Consider the following 6,992-nt stretch of genomic DNA (forward strand, 5'->3'; position numbering starts at 1 on the left):
CCAGCAGGCACAGGGATTCTCTGCTACCTTTGGTGAAATGAAACAGAAAATGAGAACTTAATGAGTTAACAGTTAACGGTCCTCTTTGAATCTAAGAAATTACAGAATGACATTTTATTACTGGTGGCTTTGTACTGTACGGAATAGATATCATGTTAAATCATTCTTCATACATTTTCATCAAACAGAATACTAATTGACCAATATCAACAGTATTACTAAACTCAGTATTAAATACACATAGCCAGAAGTCAGAGGATATGTTAGGATTGACTTGGGTATCGATAAGGTATAGACAGTATAAGATCATCTATACAGAAGAGAAAGTAGTAGACAGTATCCACTGAAGATTCATCCTATACAGAAGAGAAAGGTGTAGACAGTACTCCACTGAGATCATCTATACAGAAGAAGAAAGGTAAGCAGACAGTAGCCACTGGAGATCATCTATACAGAAGAGAAAGGTAAGACAGTAGCCACTGAGATCATCTATACAGAAGAGAAAGGGTACGAACAGTAACCACTGAGATCATCTATACAGAAGAGAAAGGTATAGACAGTATCCACTGAGATCATCTATACAGAAGAGAAGGTGTAGACAGTATCCACTGAGATCATCTTTACAGAAGAGAAAGGTGTCGACAGTACCACTGAGATCATCTATACAGAAGAGAAAGGTGTAGACAGTATCCACTGAGATCATCTATACAGAAAGAGAAAGGTGTAGACAGTATCCACTGAGATCATCTATACAGAAGAGAAAGGTGTAGACAGTATCCACTGAGATCATCTATACAGAAGGAAGTATAGACAGTACCACTGAGATCATCTATACAGAAGAGAAAGTGTAAGACAGTATCCACTGAGATCATCTATAACAGAAGAGAAGAAGGTGTAGACAGTATCCACTGAGATCATCTATACAGAAGAGAAAGGTGTAGACAGTATCCACTGAGATCATCTAACAGAAAGAAAGGTTAGACAGTACCACTGATCATCTTATACAGAAGAGAAAGGTGTAGACAGTATCCCTGAGATCATCTATACAGAAGAGAAAGGGTATATGACAGTAGCCACTGAGATCATCTATACAGAAGAGAAGGTAAGACAGTAGCCACTGAGATCATCTATACAGAGAGAAAGGTGTAGACAGTATCCACTGAGATCATCTATACAAAAGAGAAGGAAGCCACACCTATAGAGGTCATGTCAACGTTCTGACCTATTGTTCCTTTGTTCTGTTATTTATTTTAGTTGGTCAGGGCCGTGAGTTGGGGGTGGGTTTTGCTTTGTGTGTTTTTGTTTAGTCTAGGGTTTTGTATGTGTATGGGGTAGAGAAAGTGAGTTGTCTAGTTATGTCTTGGCTGCCTAGATTGGGTCCTCAATCAGAGACAGCTGGTCATTCATTGTTCTCTGATGGGAGCCAATAATTTAAGGCAAGCCATAGGCAGTTAGGCTTTTGTGGGTAGTTGGTCTATGTTGATTTGTGCTTGTCTTGATCCCTCTCCCTTCACGTCTTATTAGGTATTCTGGTTATTTTGCTAATCTTTACGTTTAATGTATATTTTTTCATGCTTCACGTTTGTTGTTTTGTTAGTTTGTAATATAGGGTTCGTTTGGTTGTTTTCTCTCTCTTCTCAATAAAAATAAGATATTATTTTGCACACGCTGCGCCTTTGGTCCAAATCTCTCTCAAGAAGACGATCGGACAGGTCCAGAGAGAATTCACCTTGGTTCGCTGGCCTGTGTTCTCAAATAGCAACATGTCACTAACCTGCATGATCCTTTTCCTCATCCTCCTGTTTCTGCCTCCGCTCGTTCTTGTGACTGTGACCCTATCTCTCCCTTTCTCTCCTCCTCTCTCTCCTCTCTCCCTCCTCTCTCCTCTTTTTCTCTCCTCCATCTTCCCTTTGTGCATGTCACCCTCCTCCCACTGACTGTGCACACTATTTCTCTCTGCTCCATGTCTCTTATCTCATTTCTTTCTGCGTCCATCTCTCTCCCATCCATCTCCTCAATTCTCGTCTCTCTCCCTCCATCTCCCATTGTGCCCATGTCTCCTCCGTCACCCTCCTCCACCTGTTCACGTCCATCTCTGTCACTTCATATCTCTCCCGTTGTCGCTCAGGCTCCAGTGAAGGATGGAGAGATGATGGGAGGATGGGTAAAGGTTTTTCCTATCAGAGTGTCACCCATTTGTCCCCACAGAGAGGCAGCTCCTAGCTTCTGTTTTAAGAGAAACCTAGCAGTGGCCTTTCATTAACTGCAATTTGAGGCTACGTTCCAAATGGAATGGAGCCTCAGTGCACTAGTTTAGACCAGAGCCCTATGGAACCCTATTCCCTATATAGTGCACTAGTTTAGACCAGAGCCCTATGGAACCCTATTCCCTATATAGTGCACTAGTTTTGAATAGAGCCCTATAGAACCCTATTCCCTACATAGTGCACTAGTTTTGACCAGAGCCCTATGGAACCATATTCCCTATATAGTGCACTAGTTTTGACTAGAGCCCTATAGAACCCTATTCCCTACATAGTGCACTAGTTTTGACCAGAGCCCTATGGAACTCTATTCCCTATATAGTGCACTAGTTTTGACCAGAGCCCTATGGGGAATAGTGTCATTTGGGATGCAGGCCCCTGTCTGTCTAGTATTCTCTGTATGTATTGAAGCTTGATTAGTTTTAAAACACCCCTCTTTCAAGTGGCTGTGTCAGTGCTTACTGTACAGCAGGCAGCTGGCAGCTTGTCTTCGTCAGTCTGTTCTCTCGGCACTCCCATGGCTCGTCCTGGTCATTGTGGTGAAGGGAGGGACAGAGAGAGAGGATGCTGGCATATATCAGCTCTATGTCTGAGACACACTGAGATTTACTGTCTGTCTGACTCTCTGAACCCTCCACTTCCACCCTGGCTACATTAATATTTTAGTACCCAGGTTAGGGGTGGACTCGGTTGGGGAATGTGCCAGGCAGAAAGGGGACATGGAAATATGGAAGTTGTCTTTAATATGCTATATTATGATATTTTTTATTTATTTTAAACAGGCAAGTCAGTTAAGAACAAATTCTTATTTACAATGATGGCCTACCAGGGAACAGTGGGTTTTTACCTTGTCAGCTCGGGGATTCGATCTTGCAACCTTTTGGTTACTAGTCCAACGCTCTAACCACTAGGCTACCTACCGCCCCATCTATTATGATATGTTATGATATGTAATATTATGTTATGATATGTTATGTTATTATATGTTATGATATGGTATGATATATTATGTTATGTTATGATATGGTCTGATATATTATGATATGTTATGTTATGGTATATTATGATATTTTATGGTATCTTATGTTATGATATATTATGATATGTTATGATATGTTATGTTATGATATATTAATATATGACATGGTATGATATATTATGATATTTTATGGTATCTTATGTTATGATATATTATGTTATGACATGTTATGATATATTATGGTATGTTATGATATGTTATGATATGTTATGATATATTATGTTATGATATATTATGATATGTTATATTATGATATATTATGTTATGACATGTTATGATATATTATGATATGTTATGTTATGTTATGATATGACATGTTATGATATGATATATTATGTTATGATATATTATGACATATTATGATATATTATGATATGTTATGTTATGATATATCATGATATGTTATGTTATGATATGTTATGATATATTATGATATGTTATGATATATTATGATATGTTATGTTATGATATGATATATAATGTTATGATATATTATGTTATGACATGTTATGATATATTATGATATGTTAAGTTATGATATGATATGTTATGATATGTTATATTATGATATATTATGTTATGACATGTTATGATATATTATGCTATGTTATGTTATGATATGATATATTATGTTATGATATACTATGACATATTATGATATATTATGATATGTTATGTTAGGATATATCATGATATATTATGTTAGATATGTTATGATATATTATGATATGTTAGGATATATTATGATATGTTATGATATGTTATGATATATTATGTTATGATATATCATAACATAAAAAATCATAACATATCATAACATAAAATATCATAACATGTTATGATTTTTTATGTTATGATATTTTATGTTGTGATATGTTATGTTGTGATATATTATGTTATGATATGTTATGATATTTTATGTTATGATATGTTATGTTTTCTGTGTTTGACTATCATCTGTTGAACTTTGAACATCTATTTATCTGAGTTATACGGTATATCTCATTTAGACGGTATATCTCAGTTATATTTCTCAGCTAGACATCATATTTAGACCACAAATGAACTCAAAAGTCAAAAACTAAAATATTTATTACACAGAATACAAGTATTGTTTCAACGTGTTTCAATTGATGTCCACCTACACAGAGTGAGGCTAAACTCTCCGTCTCTGTGTTTTAACCCAGTTCTCTCTCTCAACCCTCTAATCCAACTTTAATGTCATAGCTGTATATGTTTTGGAGGTTATTAAAATGCCAGCAAGGCCCCAGCTGCCTTCCTTTAGAGAGAGAGGGAGATGGAGAGAGAGAGAGAGGGAGAGAGAGAGAGGAGAGAGAGAGAAGAGAGAGAAGAGAGAGAGAGAGAGAGCGAAGAGAGAGAATTAGAGAGAGAGAAGGATAGATGAAGGAGAGATGAGAGAGAGAGAGAGAGAGAGAGCGAGAGAGAGGAAGGAGAGATGAGACAGAGAGAGAGAGAGAGAGAGAGAGAGAGAGAGAGAGAGAGAGGATAAGAGAAGAGAGAGAGAGAGAGGAGAAGGAGAGAGAGAGAAGGACAGGGAGAGAGAGAGAAGGACAGGGAGAGAGAGAGCGAGAGAAGGAGAGATGAGAGAGAGAGAGAGGAAGAGGAGAGAGAAGAGAGGAGAAGAGAGAGAAGAGAGAGAGAGAGAGAGAAGAGAGAGAGCAGCGTGTCAGCGACTCTGGTCCTCTTTGTTTCCGTGTTCTGGTTGGCATATGGAACTCTGTCTGTTTTTGTGTCCGTACCAATTACTACTCTGCTACTCTGGTTCTGGCATGGCTCAGTGCTGCTGTTGCTTAGAGGGTTGTTTGTGGTGCTTGAATAAGTTCTGGACTACGTTAGAGCCATTTAGGAATCACACTATTCCTATAGTGCACTCCTTTTGACCAGGACCCATAGGGCTGTAGTCAAATATAATGCTTTACAATAAGAATAGTGTTTTTGATTCATAAACCAGTCTATCAGGCAGCTAGCTAGCTAGTTAGTCTTTATCACAGGCAAACCATGAATATACACTACCATTCAAAAATGGTAGTTTGGGGTCACATAGAAATGTCCATAAAATAACATAAAAATTGATCAGAAATACAGTGTAGACATTGTTTCATTTTGTAAATGACTATTGTAGCTGGAAACCGCAGATTTTTTATGGAAAATCTACATAGCAACCATCACTCCTGTGTTTCAATGGCACGTTGTGTTAGCTAATCCAAGTGTAAGTTGTGAGAAAAAAATTGATCGTTAGAAAAAACCATTTGAAATTATTTTACACAAGTTGAAAACTGTTGATACCTATAACGAAAGCCAATAAGTGGTCTTCTGTAGACTAGTTTAGTATCTGGAGCATCAGCATTTGTGGGTTCGATTACAGGCTCAAAATGGCCAGAAAGGAAGGAAGGCTATTCCATGCGAGAAATTGCGAAGAAACTGAAGATCTCGTACAACGCTGTTACTACTCCCTTCACAGAACAGCTCAAACTGGCTCTAACCAGAATATAAAAGAGGAGTGGGAGGCCCGGTGCACAACTGAGCAAGAGGACAAGTACAATTAAAGTGTCTAGTTTGAGAAACAGACGCCTCAAAAGTCTTCAACTGGCAGCTTCATTAAATATACCGACAAAACACCAGTCTCAATGTCAACAGTGAAGAGGCGACTCCGGGGATGCTGGCCTTCTAGGCAGAGTTGCAAAGAAAAAGCCAATCTTCAGACTGGCCAATGAAAATAAAGATTAAGATGGGCAAAAGTACACAGACAAAGAGGTGTTTTCCGAGTTGAGGTGGTTGCTGATAATGGACCTCTTTACACATGTAGATATTCCATCAAAAATCTGCCATTTCCAGCTACAATAGTCATTACAACATTAACATGTCTACACTGTATTTCTGTCAATTTGATGTTCATTTTAAATGGACAAAAAATGTTGCTTTTCTTTCAAAAACAAAGACATTTCTAAATGACCCAAACTTTTTAAATGGTAGTGTACCTACTCTGCACTTTATTGCTTTGGCTAGATAGCATGGATCAATAAAGAGACTATGTAAAAGCAGCAGAAAATTAAAGATACATAAACACACAGATTTGGACCGATGTGTCTTTGTTGCCATTAGAAAAATTGATTTTCAGTCTTGGAGGTGTGTCTCCTGACAGATTCCGCATTTGGTTTATGATGTTTGTCCCCCCATGAGAACTGTATAGCCTATTTTAACTGCCTCAAAATCCGAAGAATTCATATAAGAAAGAAATCTGCAGTAAATGTTGACGTTTTGCCGAGGATGTTTTAGTTGAGGAGTTTGACGTGTGTGTGTGTGTGTGTGCTGTGTGTGTGTGTGTGTGTGTGTGTGTGTGTGTTGTGTGTGTGTGTTGTGTGTGTTGTGTGTGTGTGGTGTGTTTGTGTGTGTGTGGTGTGTGTGTGTGCTGCGTGCGTGCGTGCGTGTTGTCTCCCTATCCCGCAAACAGAAAAGGGAGGCAGACAAATGGGTTTTCAGAAGATAGGAAGGAATGTGAAGATGGTTTGAACAGGATGTGTTCTGTAGATCCTAGAGATATGAGATCGGCCTTGAGGGATCTCCTCTCTCTATAGGCACTGGGGGGATGATGGTGATGAAAGGGGAGCAAACACTGGATCTCCTCTCTCTATAGGCACTGAGCACACAGTAAAACAGCGATACATGTT

The sequence above is a fragment of the Salvelinus sp. IW2-2015 genome, unplaced genomic scaffold (genome assembly GCF_002910315.2).
Source record: "Salvelinus sp. IW2-2015 unplaced genomic scaffold, ASM291031v2 Un_scaffold1210, whole genome shotgun sequence".
Lineage (NCBI taxonomy): Eukaryota > Metazoa > Chordata > Actinopteri > Salmoniformes > Salmonidae > Salvelinus > Salvelinus sp. IW2-2015.